The sequence below is a fragment of the Saimiri boliviensis genome, chromosome 10 (genome assembly GCF_048565385.1).
Source record: "Saimiri boliviensis isolate mSaiBol1 chromosome 10, mSaiBol1.pri, whole genome shotgun sequence".
NCBI classification, from domain to species: Eukaryota; Metazoa; Chordata; class Mammalia; order Primates; family Cebidae; genus Saimiri; species Saimiri boliviensis.
In genome coordinates this window covers 92,890,777-92,911,874 of record NC_133458.1, presented here as the reverse complement: position 1 = coordinate 92,911,874, position 21,098 = coordinate 92,890,777, and the positions used below count along the sequence as shown (strand labels likewise).

Below are 21,098 nucleotides of genomic sequence, written 5' to 3'. Positions count from 1 at the left end.
ATACAGTCACGTTTCAGCTTAGGGCTTCAACATATGGATTTTGGAGCAAATACTATTCAGTCCATAGCAGAGGGATAGTATCAAAGACTTTTTAATGAGAAAATACCTATGCTATAAAATGTTAAATAGAAAACACGATTATCATACAAAATTATATATCCACTATGATCCCATTTCTAATACATCAAAATCTACCATCAAGAAAGATGCTATAAATGATCTTATCCTTAATTGTAAATTGGTAGATTATTTTAGCTTGCAGCCTACATTAAATTTTTTTTAGTTCACTTAATAATATCTCCTATACTTACTTTAAGAAAGCCAAGATTGCGCCACTGCACTCAAGCATGGGTGGGAGTGAGACCCTGTCTCAAAAAAAAAAAAAAAGGCTATTGCTATAGTGAAACAACATGTGTAATTTACATCTCCTTCCAAGGGGAGAACAGTATCTTTTACTCAGTAAAAGTGTGCTGACTAATCATATCTCCCATAACACTTCCCATAGTAGGTGTTCAAAATGAACAAATTTAATCAACGTGCATCAAATTAGCTATCTCTTCCTAAGAAAACTTGAGGAAATCAATACCCAAATCATGAAGTATTTTGTAAATTCCAAAGCAATAGCTGATCCTGATCATTTTCTTTCTCTGCTAAGCCATTTACAGCATCCCAGGCCTGAAGTATATTATGTGTTACCGCTTTATAATGTATTTAGAACTCAACAGACTCCCTTTCCCCTCACCTCACCATTAGATGATCCACATAGTTCAAATTTTGTGTCAAGCAAATTAAAGTGTTATTTTATTATCCAAAGTAATTGTTTCTGGATTAAAAGGCCATTATGCTGAAATGGTTATGTTGGTGATTATGCCGTTAAGAGTGTGGTGCTAACTATTGGTTTAGCTGAATGCCCATGTTCGTGAAAGTCTTCTTTCAGCTCTCCTGTACATGGCAAATCATTCTTAACTGGGTACTCCAAATGGTCTGTGTGCCTCAGATGTACTTTACTAAGCCATTAACACGTGGAAGCCCCTCCCCTAATTCCCCAATCGACCATTAATTAACAGTGTAAGAAGAAGGAACCAGGCCCCCCATTGCTATGGCTGAGATGAAACCTTTCAGCAGTGGTACTCAGAACCAGATAGTCATTGGATACGCTCTCTTCATCACATCAAATATGCCATCAGAGGAGGGGGGAAGGGACTGTCAGAACAGTGCTTTTATTACAAACATTTTTTTAAACCTCTGCCAAGTATAAATACTTTTTCAAAAGCTTCAAGGAATCTCAACATTACAAGGAATTTTGAGACAGACTTATTAACTTGGCCTTTAAACAGCTCCCATATCTGACGGCCCACTATGTGCTAAGTGCTATGTTAGACAATTCAAAGCTTACAAATCGCTTCAAGATTTCCTATTGTATACATGTGGGAAAAGAAGCTTAGAAAGAAGAATCTACCCAAAGCCTCACAGCAACTTTTAAGCTATGTCAAAGATCCATTTGGGTTTGTCTCTAAGACGCAGGCTTCTATCACTTACCAATTGCCTAAAACCACAGCAATCTATCCCCAAGCTTACACGTTAGGCCACACATAGGTCTATGCACATACCTTAGAACCATATGGTTATCATAAGCCAACAAAACCCCGTAAAATTCCCCAGAAATAAACTTTACAAGAAACAGGCAAAATCTATTTGTGATAACACACACACACACACACACACACACACACACACACAGAAGAATGTTTCAACAAAAGTTTGAGCAATTTGAGAAATCATGTCTTTTCTTACATTATCACAAAGGAGACTCAGAATTGTAAAAAAGCCAATTCTCCCCCAAGTTAATTTATAAATTTACGTAAACATATATTGTATAAGTTACATAATTCTAATGAAAGTCCCAACAGGATCTTTCTTGAAACTTTGAAAAATAATTTTAAAGTTTATCTGGAAGAATAAACGTTCAAGAATCAAGAAAATTCTAAACACTAACAGTAATGAGATAATAAAATGTGTCGTGCTGGCACAGAAATACACAGACCAACTGAATGACCATGGTAGGGCCCAGAGAGTATGTGTAGACATTTAGTACATTATCAAAGTAGCATTTTACATCCATGGGACTAAGATAAATTATTCAAGAAATGGGAAATGGTCTTCATACGTACACAAAAAGAAATTATCTTGAAAAAACTAGCCATTTGTAAAAAGCAAATAGATCTGGATCCCAGCTTCATTATTTTCACTGCATTAAATTCCAGTGGGATCGAGGCCAGGTGCAGTGGCTCATGCCTGCAATCCCAGCACTTTGGGAGGCTGAGGCGGGCAGATCACAAGGTCAAGAGATAGAGAACATCCTGGCCAACAAGGTGAAACACTGCCTCTACTAAAAATATAAAAATCAGCTGGGCATGGCGGTGTGCGCCTGTAGTCCCAGCTATTTGGGGAGCCGAGGCAGGATAATCACTTGAACCCAGGAGGTGGAGGTTGTAGTGAGCCGAGATGGCACCACTGCACTCCAGCCTGGTGACAGAGTGAGACTTTGTCTCAAAAAAAAATTCCAGTGGGATCAATACTTTAAATGTGAAAACTAGAAAAATAGAAAAGTATAGGAGAAAAACACATGAAGATTTTTATTATCCAGGGAAATGACAGTCTTTCATAAGTCAAAGGCTAAAAATGAAAAGAGAAAAACCTGATAAATTTTATTTTATAAAAAATGTAAAACTCCTATATTTAAAAAATGCTAATGACAATCTGAGAAAAATATTTGCAACAAATAAGGCTTTAAAGAGTTAATATCACTAATCTTAAAAAGAGTATACAAAATACTTTCTTCTTTATATATATATATACACACACATACACACACGTATATATATATATAACACACACTATATATATAACACACACACATACGTGTACACATATGTGTGTATATATATATACACACACATATGTATGTTTTTGTTTGTGTGTGTGTATATATATGTATACGTGTGTATATACACACACACACACACACACACACACACACGTATGTTTTTGTTTGTTTTTTTCAAGACAGAGTCTTGCTCTGTTGCCCAGGCTAGAGTGCAATGGTACAACCTCAGCTCACTGCCACCTTCCCCTCCTGGGTTCTGCCTCAGCCTCCCAAGCAGCTGGACTTACAGGCATGTGCCACCATGCCCAGCTACTTTTTTTATTTTTAGTAGAGACGGGGTTTCACATGTTGGCAGGCTGATCTTGAACTCCTGACCTCGCGATCTACCACCTCAGCCACCCAAAGTGCTGGGAATACAGTCATGAGCCACTGTGCCCAGCCTCTTCTCTATATTCCAACATTTTTTTTTAACAATAAGCCTATGCCATTTTTCTACGAGGAAAATAATAAGCCTTTTTTAATTTTTAAAAATAAATATTTGCTTAACCATACCTACTACCTCCAGCATATAACTCCCAAAATGTAAAGGAACTAACCGACAACTTTAGATCAAATAATCACAACCCCTAATCAAAGTTCTAAGAGTTCTCAAAGTTGGATAGGCTTATGAATCACCCAGGGAAGTTTTACTGCTTTTTCAAGGGTAGAAAAATTAGCCTTTAAAATTGAACAAGCATCATGATGTATCAAGTCTGCTAACCTCACTTTGAAAACTATTTTAGTAATATATTCGATCATAGAACATTTAAAACTGCAAAAAATGTACAGGAGACTACCTCTGAATTTACCAGATATACAAATACCCAGTACTTCTGCAATATATCCATGTAACAAACATGCACATGTACCCCCTGAATGTAAATTTAAAAAAGAAAAAAGAAAGAAATGTCCAGTGCTTAGAGCAGCTACGACGGCAATTGAAGAATTGCTTTCTCTGTCTTACAGTTTTGGTGGTCCCTTAAGATCAGATGCTAAAAGGTTGGTGCCAAATGAAATTTACTGTCTTGAAATTTCATCCTCAAGATGTCTTATATTTTGTGTCGGGAAAACAATTATTTGATACGACACTGAACTCTCCGTAGCTCCATGGTATAAAATATGTGATTGTGTCTTCCCCGTTAAGTTACTTTTACAGGAACTCAGTCTTCCATGTGCAGTTTTAATTTCATTTCCTGAAGATGCTATGTGTTTTCTAAGGTAGAAAGAAAATCTGATTCTTCCTTGGAATCTTCTTGCTTCACTTTGACAATCTGATTTGTTCATAAACTTAAAATGATCTTTCTAAGTGTCTATTGGGCTCTTCTTCCCACTCTATTTCCACCTCTATGTTAGGAGGTACACAGGTTTTTAATATTGAGACACTAGCACAGTTCATTAGGTATATATGTGACATATTCAAAGCTATCTCTTTAGATTTGAAACTTATGATTTCAAGTTAATTGACGACATCTCCAGAATTAAATGCAGTTTACTTTGAGAGATCTTCCTATGACTGTGTTTTTCAAACAACATGAAAGCATTAGAAATTGATCATTTTTAAAATTTGTTTCCCCTTTTTACAACTTCTGTTGAAAAGCAGTCAGGTCCTATCACCTACATGTTTAGGCTTGCAATGACGTCTCTCCTTGTATATAGGTATCATCAAACTAGATAAAAACAATTCTGAGGCTGGGCGTGGTGGCTCACACCTGTAATCCCAACACTTTGGGAGGCCAAGGTGGGTGGATCACCTGAGGTTAGGCATTCAATACCAGCCTGGCCAACATGGAGAAATGCTGTCTCTACTAAAAATACAAAATTAGCCAGGCATGGTGGCACATGCTGTAACCCCAGCCACTCAGGAGGCTGAGGCAGGAGAATCGCTTGAACTCGGGAAGTGGAGGTTGAGGTGAGCCAAGATCACGCCATTGCATTCCAGCCTAGGCAACAAGAGCAAAAACTTCATCTTAAATAAATAAATAAATAATTAATTCTGGAGTCATTTTATTGTTTATATAACATTAGGTCACTCCTTTCTTCCTTCTTCACTCATTCATTTGATCAGTTCTTATTGAGCATCTGGACATGGTCCAGTTACTTTGCAAGATCATAAGCATAGTAACACTTTCGGGACTCTAATTCTGATTGACCCAATAGTTTCCTAAGTTTTTCCAAGAAGGAGCCAAACTCCACAACTGCAGCATAGCTCCAGAAATATCAACTAAACAACTATGGTGATATTAGTCTCAATAACCTTGGTAAATTGCCAGAAAAATGTCTCACCAACTGGGGACTATCCACCATCATTACTTTCATCTGGTGCTCATGGCCCCACATGGGTACTTTCGCGTCTCCTGGTCTTTACTGATGTAGAAACACTTAAGTTTCCTGACACCCAATGATATGTATGACATACTTTGCCAGTAGCTCTCTTGATACTGGTAGAGGGACATGCTCTTTCACAATGACCATTCTTCCAAAACAATCTTTACTCTGGTAGTAATCTGGGAGTGAATTATGGATGAAGAATTCTACTGTCTGAACAAAAACTGTAGGTCCCCAAATTCCTGAAAGTAATTAGGGATTGGCACCTGCTCACCCACACAGTAAGAGCCCTCTCTTGACATACTGCCAATAACAACCCTGTGCTGCCCTTGGATTTTTTTTTTTTTTTTTGAAATGGAGTTTCGCTCGTTACCCAGGCTGGAGTGCAATGGCGTGATCTCGGCTCACCGCAACCTCCACCTCCTGGGTTCAGGCAATTCTCCTGCCTCAGTCTCCTGAGTAGCTGGGATTACAGGCATGTGCCACCATGCCCAGCTGATTTTTTGTATTTTTAGTAGAGACAGGGTTTCACCATGTTGAACAGGATGGTCTCAATCTCTTGACCTTGTGATCCACCCGCCTCAGCCTCCCAAAGTGCTGGGATTACAGGCTTGAGCCACCACGCCTGGCCTTTTGAGGAAATCAGAAATTTATTTTCACCGGCCAGTCCTTGCTCCATGCCAATGAAAATATCAAATTTGGTTCCATCAGGAGTCCCCCTGGAGGTGTTAGCCATGGATTCCACATGCAAGGTGATCTTATAGGAAGCTATTTTGGAAATCCTCAATATCACCGTGAGGCTTGACCGTGAGGTTTTAGCAGAGCCTGTTAGATCTCTCGCTTTCCTTTGCAAAATCAAAGACTCTAGTGACTGACAGGGCTGGCAAGGCATCCTTCTTCAGTAATTCAATAAGTTCACCAAACTCCCTCATCTTAGGTGAGTCATGGTCACAAGAGATGTTATGATGGCACATGTTTGGTCTTACTTGCTTGCGTTTATTTTGTTTGCTTCTAGATAGCCTCAAATACCACTTGGAAAGGCTATGTCTAAGGAGGAACTATGTAAGGTTCATTTGAAAGTCAGCATAAACTTTAAACAAGTCCTTCATTCTTTTGGGCAAGGTGGGCTTGGTAATAATTCTCAAAGAGTACTGGTGTCAGCTTGAAGGGAGGTCTCTAATCAATAGGTCACAGGGTTCTCTCTATCTTTAGACACTGTCTCAGTCAGAATGTTTCTCTTTGCCACAGAGGACATGACGGCAAGCTTATCACGCCCAGTAAAATTCATTCAGCATGTGAATCCCAAGAAAGAGGACACTTGACATCCAACTCTGCAATGTACTTCAGAGAAACCATTTAAGCAATGTCTGTTCAACTTCCAGAGTAGAGACAGGATTCAGATGCATCTAAAGAGTAATTATCAGAAAATTTCTATGTCCTGCTTTTCACTTTTCTTCATTTTCACTAGTATCCTCTTCTTTTCCTTTCCCCCCCTTTTTTTCTTGTATTTCTTTCTTTTTCTATTTTGCCAAAAGGTGTATGAAGTCTTTGAGGTCACAGTAAGTGCCCACGGTTGTTAGTTCCGGCAAATTATAAGCAGCAGCCCCTTACAACCATAGTAAAGGAAGGCTCTTAGGTATTACACAATGCTCCCCAGTAGGCAGATTAAAAGATAAAATCCTTTCAGGCAAGTTCAAGTCCTATGGCTCAAAAGCTGTAAGATTTTTGAGCTGATAAAATATTGATCTACCCATTTTACAAATGAGGCACATTAAAGGTATGGGATGTTCATGGCTTACCAGTGCCCCAATACAATTCAGATACAGAGCCTGAAAGGGAACCCCCATTCCTTCCCTATGTCTCTCCCTTACACTCCTGGCGCCTTGTAAGCAGGAAGCACGTGCCCTCCTGCTCTCCTTTCTCCCTGACACACAACCCCGGTGCCATTCACATGAGCATCCCCGCAAAGCTCTGCCCCTTTCATCATTTTATCTGTCTGTAAGTCCTTCCTTGTGATCTGGAAATTATTCCCTACTCATCTTCTAAGACCCTGCTCAAATACTGAACTTTGGGAAAATTTATGTACTAAATGCAAGTTAGTTGCTCAATGTTTACTTCGCCTGTACTATGTGACTTTTCAGACTACTTTACATCCCACTGTGTCTCCTACCCGGAACTCCTGGGACCAAGAATTACATGTCAGCCATCTTGAATCCCCAGCTTTACACAGAGCCAGGCACATGGTACACAGGAAGTGGTCAATTAAAACAAGCCAACAACAATAAAAAACAACTCTCGACCAGGCTCCATTCTACAATTATGTGGAGGCCAAAGCTCCTGCTTTGAAGGGGCTTATTCAGTGGAGGAGTTGCTTATAATCTCACCATAAATATCTGCTGAATCATGAATGAATGTGCTCTAATTCCAATATCTCAGGTTTAATTTTTAACAAAAAATTTAAAAGCAAATAGGTTATTACCAAAATTCATCTGCTCTCAGTGTGATTTGAGGCTCAACCATTTTTTTTATCTTGGCTAGTAGGACTTACTACTCTGTAGTCTGGCTTCTGCACTTCACTGCATTGATCATCGCCCCCAGTACTGAACTTTCACCATAAAGCTATGGCAGAGAAATCGGCAGGAAATTCACTGTCACACATTAGAAGCATTCTCCACCATGAAATGTCATGTGAGCCTGGACTGGGAAACTAAACACACATCCTGTTAGTTAGTGTGTAAGATGATCAGTTTGGCAATATATATCAACATTTTTAATGTATGTTTTTAGCTTCATTTTCACTGCTAAAAATTTATGTTATGAACATACACAAATTTTCAAATGCAAATTATAAGGATATTCATTGCAGTAATAGTTGAAATAGCATATATCTAAATGTTGTCATATCCATACCCTAGAACTCCATGCAGTTATTTAAAAGGATGTCACAGATCTAAATGTGCTAAGAAGGAACAAAGTTCAATAGTCATGCATCACTTAATGATAGGGATACTTTCTGAGAGAGGTGTCGTTAGGTGACTTCGTCATTGTGGCTGGGCATGGTGGCTCACGCCTGTAATCTTAGCACTTTGGGAGGCCAAGGTGGGAGGATCATGAGGTCAGCAGTTCGAGACCAGCCTGACCAACAAGGTGAAACCCCGTCTCTACTAAAAATACAAAAAGTAGCCAGGCATGGTGACTCATGCCTGTAATCCCAGATACTTGGGAGGCTGAGACAGGAAAATTGCTTGAACCTGAGAGGCAGATGTTGCAGTAAGCTGAGATTGCACCGCTGCACTCTAACCTGGGTGACAGAGTAAGACTCTATCTCAAAAAAAAAGAAAAGAAAAGAAAAGAAAAAGAAAATAATAAAATAAACTCTGTATACTTAGGCCATACTAAATTTATTAATTTTTTTCTTCCTTCAATAATAATTAACTTTAGCTTATTATAACTTTTTACTTTATAAACTTAATTTTTTAAATCTTTTGATTCTTTTATAATTATACTGAGCTTAAAACACAGATTGTATAGCTGTACAAAATTATTTAATGTCTTTATATCCTTACTTATATCAGTTGTTTTCTATTTTTAAATTTTTATTTTTTATTGTTTTTGCTTTTTAATTTTTTGTTAAAAACTAAGACACAAACAGATACATTAGCCTAGACCTACACAGGATCAGGATCATCAATATCACTGTCTTCCACCCCCACATCTCATACCATTGTCAGGTCTTCAGTGCATAGAACTGCTATCTCATAAACATATATATTTTTTGAGACAGAGTTTCGCTCTTGTCACCCAGGTTGGAGTGCATTGGTGTGATCTTGGCTCACTGCAATCTTCACCTTCTGGGTTCAAGCGATTCTCCTGCCTTAACCTCCTTGGGCAGCTGAGATTACAGGCACCTGTCATCAAGCTCAGCTAATTTTTGTATTTTTAGTAGAGATGGAGTTTCACCATGTTGGCCAGGCTGGTCTTGAACTCCAGACCTCAGGTGATCTGTCCTCCTCAACCTCCCAAAGTATTGGAATTACAGGCGTAAGCCACCACACCCAGCCCCATCTGATCTATATTAAAATTCCTTCTTCCAGAATCCTTCCGAAGGACCACTGTATTATAGTTAACTTTTATACATATATATGTGTGTATGCATGTGTAGAAATAGTACAGTCTAAAATAACAATAAATAGTTTAGTAAATGCATAAACCAGTAACATACTTGTTTATTGTCATTATCAAGTATTACGTACTTGATAATATGGCATACTGTGTTATGTGGTATACTTTTAAATGACTGGCAACCCAGCAGGCTTGTTTACACTGACATCACCACAAGCACACAACTAATGTGTTGCATTAAGATGTTACAAGGGCTAAGACATCACCAGGCAATAGGAATTTTTTGGGTCCGTGGTAATCTTACAGGGCCACTATCCTATATGTGGTCCACTGTTGATCAAAACGTCATTAAGGGGAACATGACTGTATTATTAATTGAAAATATAAGATGTTGAAGAGTAACATTTGGCATTAACACATTTGTGTAAACCAAGAGTAGAAATACAGCCATGCACCACATAATGACGTTTCAGTCAACAAGGGACCAAATATACAACAGTGGTCCCATAAGATTAACAGGGAGCTGAGAGAGGATCCAAGATGGCCAAATAGGAACAGCTCCGGAGTGCAGTTCCCCAGTGAGAACAGTGCAGAGGGTGAGTGATCACTGCATTTCCAAACAAGTTTTCACTGCCCACAGACCAGGAGATTCTTGGGCCAAAAATCACCATGAGTTTTCAGCGCATGGTTTCAGCTGATGCTGCGTCAGTGCACAGAAACTCACACACAGCTGGGTGGCCATTTCAACTGGCACCTGGAAAGCTGAAGACAGAGCCACCCATTCAACTGAAAGGGCATATGGGGCTGAGACAGGGAGCCAGGCGATCTGGCTTGGTGGGTACCATCCCCACAAAACAAGCAACCTGAAACACTCTGGATTAAGAGTTTTGAAGCAAGTTCAGCTGAACCCAGGACAGTCCAGCTCAGTGGGAGGGAAGGGCATCTCCCACTACCGAGGCAGTCTACCACTACCAAGGCAGTTCACACAGCAACTGGGCAGAGCCTGCGGCAGCTCAGCAACACCTCCACTGGCAGACTGTGACTAGACTACTTGGCACGGGGCAGGGCATCTATGAGAAAAGGCAGCAGCATGACAGGAACTTACAAATAAAGCCGACCTTCCTAGGTCAGAGCACCTGGGAAAAGAGGTGGTTATGAGTTCAGCTGCCACAGACTTAAAGGTACCTGCCCAGCAGCTCTGCAAAGAACAACAGAGCTCCCAGCACAACACTTGAGTTCCTATAAGGGACAGATTGTCTCCTCAAGCAACTCCCCGATCCCTGTATACCCAAAGAGACACCTCATAAAGGAGAGCTCAGGCAGACATCTGGCAGGTACCCTTCTGGGATGAGGATAGCAGAGGAAGAAACCGGTGGCAACCCTTGCTGTTCTGCAGCCTCCATGGGTAACTCCCAGGCGAGCGGGGTATGGAGTGGACCTCCAGTGGTCCTGCAGCAGAGGGGCCTGACTGTTAGAAGGAAAACTAAGAAGCAGAAAGAAATAGCTTCAACATCAACAAAAAGGATGTCCACTCAGAGACCCCATCCGGAAGTCACCAACTACAAGACCACAGGTAGATAAAGCCACTAAGATGGGAAGAAACCAGCACAAAAAGGATGAAAACACCAAAAACCAGAACGCCTCTCCTCCTCTAAGGGATCGCAACTCCTCAGCAGCTAGGGATCAAAGATGGATGGAGAATGAATCTGATGAATTGACAGAAACAGTCTTCAAAAGGTGGGTAATAACAAACTTCTCAGAGCTAAAAGAATATTTGCTAACCCAATGCAAAGAAACTAAGAACCTAGAAAAATGGTTAGATGAGATGCTAACTAGAATAAACAGCTTAGAGAAGAATATAAACGACTTGATGAAGCTGAAAAACACAGCATGAGAACTTCGTGAAGCATACACAAGTTTCAATAGCGGAATCGACCAAGCAGAAGAAAGGATATCAGAGACTGAAGATCAACCTAATGAAATAAAATGAGAAGGTAAGAATAGAGTAAAAAGAGTGAAAAGAAATGAACAAAGACTCCAAGAAATGTGGGATTGTGTGAAAAGACCTAATCTACATTTGATAGGTGTACCTGAATGTGACAGAGAGAATGATTCCAAGCTGGAAAACACTCTTCAGGATATTGTCCAGGAGAACTTCTCCAACCTAGCAAAGCAGGCCAACATTCAAGTCTGGGAAATACAGAGAATACCACAAAGATATTCCTCAAGAAGAGCAATCCCAAGGCACATAATCATCAGATTCTTACAGCAGATCTCTCTGCAGAAACCCTATAAGCCAGAAGAGAATGGGGGCCAATATTCAACAACCTTAAAGAAAAGAACTTTCAACCCTGAATTTCCTATCCAGCCAAACTAAGCTTCATAAGCGAAGGAGAAAGAAAATCCTTTATGGACAAGCAATTGCTGACAGATTTCATCACCACCAGGCCTGCCTTACAAGAGCTCCTGAAAGAAGCACTAAACAAGGACAGAAACAACCAGTACCAGCCACTCAAAAAATGTACCAAATGTTAAAGACCATCAACACAATGAAGAAAATGTGTCAACTAACGGGCAAAACATCCAGCTAGTATCAAAATGGCAGGATCAAATTCACGCATAAGAATATTAACCTTAAATGTAAATGGACTAAATACCCCAGTGAAAAGACACAGACGGGCAAATTGGATAAAAAGTCAAAACCCATCGGTGTGCTGTATTCAGGAAACCCATCTCACATGCAAGGACACACATAGTCTCAAAATAAAGGGATGGAGGAAGATTTATCAAGCAAATGGAGAGCAAAAAAAAAGGAGTTGCAATCCTAGTCTCTGATAAAATGGACTCTAAACCAACAAAGATCAAAAGAGACAAAGAAGGGCATTACATAATGGCAGAAGGATCAATGCAACAAGAACTAATGATCCTAAATATATACGCACCCAATACAGGAGCACCCAGGTATATAAGGCAAGTTCTTAATGACCAACAAAGAGACTGAGACTCCCAAACAACAATAGTGGGAGACTTTAACACTCCAAGGTCAATATTAGATCAACGAGACAGAAAATTAACAAGGATATCCAGGACTTGAACTCAGATCTGGACCAAGCAGACCTAATAGACATCTACAGAAATCTCCACCCCAAATCCACAGAATATACATTCTTCTCAGCACCACATGGCACCTACTCTAAAACTGAGCACATAATTGGAAGTGAATCACTCCTCAGTAAATGCAAAAGAACAGAAATCATAACAGTCTCTCAGACCACAGGGCAATCAAATTAGAACTCAGAATTAAGAAACTAACTCAGAACCCCACAACTTCATGGAAACTGAACAACTGGCTCCTGAATGTCAACTGGATAAACAACGAAATGAAGGCAGAAATAAAGATGATTTTGAAACCAATAAGAATGAAAACACAATGTACCAGAATCTCTGTGAAACATTTAAAGCAGTGTCTAGAGGGAAATTTATAGCAATAAATGCCCACCAGAGAAGTGAGGAAAGATCTAAAATTGACATCTTATCATCAAAATTGAAAGAGCTAGAGGAGCAAGATCAAAAAAACTCAAAAGCTAGCAGAAGACAAGAAATAACTAAGATCAGAGCAGAATTTAAGGAGATAGAGACACAAAAAACCCTTCAAAAAAATCAATAAATCCAGGAACTTGTTTTTTGAAAAAGTCAACAAAATAGACCACTAGCCAGATTAATAAAAAGGAAAAGAGAGAAGTATCAAATTGATGCAATAAAAAACGATAAAGGGGATATCACCACTGACTCCACAGAAATACAAACCGCAATCAGAGATTACTACAAACAACTCTGTGCACATAAACCAGTAAACCTGGAAGAAATGGATAAATTCCTGGACACATGCACCCTCCTGAGCCTAAACCAGGAAGAAGTTGAAACCTTGAACAGACCAATAACAAGGGCTGAAGCTGAGGCAGCAATTAATAGCCTACCAACCAAAAAAAGTCCAGGTCCAGACAGTTTCACAGCTGAATTCTACCTTGACATACAAAGAGGAGCTGGTACCACTCCTTCTAAAACTATTCCAAACAATCCAAAAGGAGGGAATCCTTCCAAAATCATTTTATGAGACCAACATCATCCTGATACCAAAACCCGGCAGAGACTCAATGAGAAAAGAAAACTTCAGACCAATATCCATGATGAACACAGATGCAAAAATCTTCAATAAAATACTGGCAAACCAATTGCAACAGCACATCAAAAAGCTTATCCATCACAATCAAGTAGGCTTCATTCCTGGGATGCAAGGCTGGTTCAACATACACAAGTCTATAAATGTAATCCACCACATAAAGAGAACCAAAGACAAAAACCCACATGATTATCTCAACAGATGCAGAGAAGGCCTTCGACAAAATTCAACAGCCCTTTATGCTAAAAACTATCAATAAACTAGGTATCCAAGGAACATATTTCAAAATAATAAAAGCTATTTACGACACACCCACAGTCAATATCATACTGAATGGGCAAAAGCTGGAGGCATTCCCTTTGAAATCCGGCACTAGACAAGGATGCCCTCTGTCACCACTCCTATTCAATATAGTATTGGAAGTTCTAGCTGGAGCAATTAGGCAAGAAAAAGAAATATAGGATATTCAATTAGGAAAGGAGGAAGTCAAATTGTCTCTATTTGCAGACATGATTGTATATTTAGAAGACCCTATCACCTAAGCCCAAAATCTCCTTAAACTAATAAGCGACTTCAACAGTCTCAGGATACAAAATCAATGTGCAGAAATCACAAGCATTCCTATATACCAATAACAGGTTGAGTGCCAAATCATGAGCTAACTCCCATTCACAATTGCTACAAAGAGAATAAAATACCTAGGAATACAACTAACAAAAGATGTAAAGGACCTCTTCAAGAACTACAAACCACTGCTCAAGAAAATAAGAGAGGACACAAACAAATGGAGAAACATTCCATGCTCAAGGTTAGGAAGAATCAATATTGTGAAAATGGCCATATTGCCCAAAGTAATTTATACATTCAATGCTATCCCCATCAAGCTACCAATGACCTTCTTCACAGAACTGGAAAAAACCACCTTAAACTTCATATGGAACCAAAAGAGAGCCCACATAGCCAAGACAATCCTAAGCAAAAAGAACAAAGCCAGAGGCATCACACTACTTGATTTCAAATTATACTACAAAGGTACAGTAATCAAAACAGCATGGTACTGGTACCAAAACAGAGATGTAGACCGATGGAACAGAAGAGAGGCCTTGGAGGCAATTCCACATATCTACAACCATCTGATTTTTTACAAACCTGACATAAACAAGCAACGTGGAAAGGATTCCCTGTTTAATAAATAGTGTTGGGAAAACTGGCTAGCAGTGTTCAGAAAGCAGAAACTGGACCCCTTTTTGACACCTTACACTAAAATTAACTCCAGATGGATTAAAGACTTAAACATAAGACCTAACACCATAAAAGCCCTAGAAGAAAACCCAGGCAAAACCATTTAGGACATAGGCACAGGCAAGGACTTCATGACTAAAACACCGAAAGTATTGGCAACAAAAGCCAAAATAGACAAATGGGACCTAATTAAACTCCAGAGCTTCTGTACAGCAACAGAAACAATCATTAGAGTGAACCAGCAACCAACAGAATGGGAAAAAATTTTTGCAATCTACCCATCTGACAAAGGGCTAATATCCAGAATCTACAAAGAACTAAAACAAATTTACAAGAAAAAAACAAACAAATCCATCCAAAAGTGGGAGAAGGTTATGAACAGACACTTTTCAAAAGACAACATATATGAGGCCAACAAACATATGAAAAAATGCTTATCATCACTGATTATTAGATAAATGCAAATCAAAACTACATTGAGACACCACCTCACACCAGTTAGAATAGCAATCATTAAAAACTCTGGACACAACAGATGCTGGAGCGGATGTGGAGAAATAAGAACATTTTTCACTGTTGGTTGTAGTGTAAACTAGTTCAACCATTGTGGAAGACAGTGTGGCGCTTCTTTGACCCAGCAATTCCACTACTGGGTATATACCCAAAGGATTATAAATCATTCTATTATAAAGACACATGGACACGTATGTTCACTGCAACACTGTTAACAACAGCGAAGACCTGGAACCAACCCAAATGCCCATCGATGATAGACTGGACAAGGAAAACGTGGCACATATACACCATGGAATACTATGCAACCATAAAAAATGATGAGTTTGTGTCCTCTGCAGGGACATAGAGGAATCTGGAAACCATCATTCTCAGCAAACTGACACAAGAACAGAAAATCAAACACCGCATGTTCTCACTCATAGGCAGGTGTTGAACAATGAGAACACATGGACACAGGCACAGGAGCATCACACACTGGGGTCTGTGGTGGGGGCCAAGGGAAGGACAGTGCGGGGGTGGGGAGGTCAGGGAGGGATAACATGGGAAGAAATGCCAGATGTAGCTGATGGGGGGGGATGGAGGCAGCAAACCACATTGCCATGTGTGTACCTATGCAACAATCCTGCATGATCTGCACATGTACCCCAGAACCGAAAGTACAATTTAAAAACCCATTAACATGGAGCTGAAAAGTTCCTACAGCCCAGTGGCAACATAGCCATCATAATGTCGTAGAGCAATTATCTTTCGAAAAATAAATTTAGTGTAGCCTAAGGGTACAGTGTTTATAAAGCCTACAACAGTGTACAGAATGTCCTAGACCTTCACATTCACTCACTACTCACTCAACTCACCCAAGCAACTTCTACACCCGCAAACTCCATTCATGGTAAGTGCCCTATACAGGTGTATTTTTTTTTTTTTTTTTTACCTTTTATACTGTATTTTTACGGTACCTTTTCTATGTTTAGACACACAAATACCATTGTGTCACAATTGCCTACAGTGGTTTTTTGTTTGTTTGTTTTTGTTTTGTTTTGTTTTGTTTTCGTTTTTGAGATGCAGTCTTGCTTTCTCCCCTAGGAATGCAGTGGCAGGATCTCTGTTCACTGCAACCTCCACCTCCCAGGTTCAGGTGATTCTCCTGCCTCAGCCCCCAGAGTAGCTGGGACTACAGGCTTGTGCCATCAAGCCCAGCTAATTTTTGTGTTTTAAGTAAAAACAGGGTTTCACCATGTTGGCCAGGCTGGTCTTGAAGGCCAGCCTCGGCCTCCTAAAGTACGGGGATTACAGGCATGAGCCGCTGTGCTGGACCAATTGCCTTCAGTGTTCTGTGATAGTATCATGCTGTACAGGTTTGTAATCTAGGAGCAATAGGCTACACCATATAACCTAGGTGTGTAGTAGGTTACACCATCTAAGTTTGTACAAGTACACTCTATGATATCTGCAATGATTAAGTCACTCAACAATACATTTCTCAGAACATACTCCCATCATTAAGAGATGCATGACTATATATATTTGTATGCCTTTTAAACTTCCTGGAAGAATGTACAAAAATATTAATAGTGCTTATAACAGTGAATGGTATGGAAGGAAGGAAGGAAAGAAGAAAGGAGAGGATTCTATTTTTATATCATATACTTCCATAGTGTTTGAATTATTTTCATTGAATATATTATTTTTATTATTTTTAAAAGCCTCTTCTTCCCACCTTCTTGTCTTGTCTATTTCAGCCTAGCCAACTAGATTTTCTCAGGATTGAGTTTATGTATACCATATTAACTCTGTCTCAAGTTCATAAGCATTTATCTCCCAAGATTATTCTTCCCAAACCACTTTAGGTTTAAGTACGACGTTTCCTAGGTCTTTAACTTATGATTAACCAAATGAAACCATCAATAGATGGACCCCCTAATCCAGGTGTTGAACTGCAAAAATGACATTTCGGGGAGTGGGGAGACGCTAACTCAATTCTGTCAGTTGAAACATAACAAACATTAGCAATGCCACATTGTCACGAAGCGGAAGGTCAAAGACCCATACACCCTTCACTGGGCGGCATGGTGGGACTTAATTGGGGCAGTTCCGGTTCTGCCATTAGGACCAGGAGCACTCCAATCTCAATGAAAGTGTATAAGACACTGCCATTATCCCCGGATCATTGCAACGATAGACCCAAACAACTCCAGTCTATCGTGTCAATGTGCATTTGGGGAGTCTTTAACACACGGATCATTGGCCAGCTGCGCCATACAGAGCCCTGTAGGAGCTGCGGCCGTGTATGGAATCAATGCACACTCGGGGACTCCCCCATGCCCGGATCATTTGCAGTGCATCGTGTCAATGCATACTCCGGGAGCCCTTACTCCAAAGCTTGAGTGAGGAGTAACAGTGAACACCAAAAATACTTATGAAATAGTTGTTACAGTGCATACACAATATTCACTTTTCTAAATGGCATGTCGACAAGTTTAGAGTGCCACAAATAACTCCTAAAAGGCACGAAACACTCCTAGAGGCCCACCTTCACACATGAATGGTTGGTCCATGGAATTGTGGCATGGCTGTAGGGGAGTGTGAGTTTTTTAAATGAACAAAGGGAAAAGAAAGAGACATCTGCTACTTACTGTTGTCAGGGTTTTCAGCAGAATCCCAAACACCTCCTAATTATTTTCCTGGGCGTTTGACGTCTAAGATACAAGGACCTTCCCTCCATCCCTGCCCTGTTCCAAAGCACCTGTAGAGCAAGGTGAGAGGGCAAGGTTAGAAGATGGATTGGGTTGGGTCATAAGTGCGGTCCCATGGAAATATAATGTGAGCCACATGACTAAATTTAAATGTTCTTTGTAGCCACATTTTTTTTAAAGTAAAAAAGAACCAGATTTAATTCATACTTTATTTCACCCGATATACCAAAAATGTTATCATTTCAATATGCGATCATTGTTTTTAAATGATGAATGAGCCAGTTGACATTCTTTTTTTCATAGTCTTCTTTACAATGGAATGTGTATTTCCCACTTTGGAAACATCTTGGTCTGGCCTGGCCACACTGCAAGCGCTCAGCAGCCTCTCGTGGTCAGGGCTGCCCCAGTGAGTAGCACAGCTGCAGAGGCCCAGGAAAACCAACCCCGGGATCGTGGACGTTCACTGCCTTCCTTCACCCACTCCAGGCAGTTGCATCCACCTTTCCGCCTCATTTCCTCACCAGGGCTGCAACTGCGGAACAGCCTTTTCTCAGCAGCCTGACAGAATAGCTGTGTGCTGGGTTTCTGAAATCATAAAAATGACCACAGATGTGCATTCGGAAAGAGGGCTGAAAACTCCTCTAGGCCCAACGGTAATGCCAGTACTAGGTCATCCTTCCTGGAGACGGAGATAAAGGGAGGGCTAGGGGCCCCTCCCGAAGGAAAGAGGGGGCGGGCGTGGCATCCAGTGCGAGGGCGCCTGCCATGTTGCAACCGCAACCGCGAACTTCCCCAAACCTGCCGCCAGCGAACCTCCCGGCGTGCGGGGACGCAGAAGCGTGGCTGGTTCCTAGGGCTGAGTCTGGCGGGACACAAAAGACTAGGGAAAGGAGAGGGAGACGGAGACAAAGGCGCGGGGGAGGACAGGGAGGCGCGCGCGGTCGCGGGGCGAAGCGGGGATGCGGGGCGGGCGCGCGCAGCCCGGGGCTCCCGGGACTCGCGGGCGGGAGCAGCCGGAGCGGGCAGGGCGATTTGAATATCAGGCTCTGCCACACTCGGGACGCTACTGACAACTTCATTACCTCCGCATATAAAAATGACTGCCGGGGAATGCAAATAGCTCGCCCGTCTCAGCCGCCTGCCCGCGTTCCGCTGCCGGCGGCAGCCCGAGGCGCAGACGCGCCCTGTCCAACATAATGAACGGCCGGGCGGCGGCTCCGCCCACGCCCCCGCGCCCGCGCCGCCGAGCCCGGCCGGAAGGGGGAGCCGGCCCGGTGCGGGAGGGGGCGGCGGTGGGCGGCCGGGCGCGGTTCAGAGGCCGGCCCTGCTAGTCAGTGTCGGCGCGGTCCCTGCCTCTGGACTCTGTCATCCAGTTAATGCTGTGACAATGCCGGGGAAACAGAGTGCTCGGTGTGCTCCACTCGTGACCGCGAACCCTGACGGAAAAACGGGACCCCCGGCGTCCGTCCCGCGCGGCCTGGTGGTTAAATTGGACGCCAGCATCCCGGCGCCCCGCTCTCGCCTCTCGGGCAAGCCGGTGAGGGGCGTGCGGCGCCATACTCTCCAGGCCTGCGGCCACACGGAGGAGGCTGCGTCGCTGTGCGGGACCGCCTCCCGAACCCCCGGCCTTGCTGAGCTCCCCCTTTGTGGCCACCGAGGCCAGCCTCCTTCGAAAGGGAACGCAGGCTTCACGGCGCCTTCTCCTTGCCCTAGCTCGCTCTTTGGCAGGAAGTCATCTCCTGCCTTCTCACAGCTCCCCCTGTCACATTTGGGCCCCTTGTGAAATTCTCGAGGGGAGGAGCTACGTCACTTTTATTAATAATATCATTAACGACAATAGGAAACATCTGAGGACTACTCTATGCAAGGCACTATGCCAACTGCTTACCTACATTATGTTTATCACAGCGACCTGACTGCTCTCCTGGAAACCCAGGTTTAGCAAAGCCTTTCAAAGGGGCCCTGGATAACCCAGCTAGGATGGGAGGGAGCACAGATGAGAACCCAGGCCCCTCTGCGCTCTCAGTCACTCTGCAGTATTTTCCGGGTCCTTCTGAGAGCTCACATACCTGTCCCACACTCGTTTCTTCCCCTGCCGCCCCCACCCATCTTAAGGCAGCCCCCGCCCCCACTCCCTCCCCCACTCCCTCCCTCTCCTTGGCCCAGAAGTAAATCCTAAGTAGTCTAAATCTGTTATGGCTAACCCCTTCCCTTGCCCAGGCATTGGCTCAGAAAAGAGCATGTGACCAGTCCTGGCGAAGGCCAAGTGAGGGGACATCTGCTGGGGTTTTCTGGGAAGTGCTTCCTTGCTCTAAAAAAAGACACCCATAGAAGTGATTCCAGTTTCTTCCGCTGTATAATGTGTATCCACCACCTGGTAACCATGGAGGAGCCAGGGAACAAAATCATTGCAGAGATTTACAAGGTTAAGTGAGCTAACTCAAGGGTTAGGAGAATCATATTTTAGTCTTCTATCTGCGACGAAGTCATGCTGCCTCGTGTTTATTCAAGGACATATTTAAAGTTAACTCCTTTTTGAAACAAAACAAGATGTAAAAATGTAAACAAGGAAAATTCCAGAAATTTGCTCTTGCCCCCAGGGGTACCAGGATTAAAGAGTGTCTGGTTCTAGGTACTTCGATGGAACCTCTCACTTCCAGCTTCTCTTCCTGGGCACTCACCTCTAACTCATTCAGCCTCGAGGCTCTAAGCCGCTTTTTTTCCCCAGGACACCTTTTCCCTCAAAACAAATCTTTGCCTACACAGGCAAGGCATCTGTTCCCTCCAGGAACATCGGAACCCCCTTCTAACCATCCTGCACCCACACACCCAGGCGTCTGAGCTGACTGCCTTTGAAATGTTGACTGGCCTTCAAATAGCCTATTTTAAGAATTTGCATCTTGTTCTTTGGGAAAATCAGTCATAACCAGTCACTTACTACTAGTTTCCTTGGCAGCTGTTTTAAAACAGAATCTGAATTGTAATAAAAATGGATTTTTATGGTTTCACTAAAATCTTACACACTTTTCATGAAAATATACCATAAAAACTATATAAAGTATATACATACTATATGTTTTATTAATTTATGTGG

The 21,098-nt window shown here is 41.8% G+C and overlaps 1 long non-coding RNA gene across 9 annotated transcripts in view; it reads right to left on the bottom strand.

The window, feature by feature from the left end:
* Positions 1-21,098, bottom strand: part of LOC120365330 (uncharacterized) — a 127,802-nt gene that overhangs the window by 84,433 nt on the left and 22,271 nt on the right. For 5 of the 9 annotated variants that reach the window (XR_012512186.1, XR_012512178.1, XR_012512185.1 and 2 more), the window contains exon 1: positions 17,945-18,669. This is a non-coding gene — a long non-coding RNA (uncharacterized LOC120365330). Of the gene's footprint in view, positions 1-17,944; positions 18,670-19,086; positions 19,181-21,098 lie in introns of those variants that run through there. The other 4 variants (XR_012512184.1, XR_012512183.1, XR_012512182.1 and 1 more) reach the window with 3 other exon arrangements.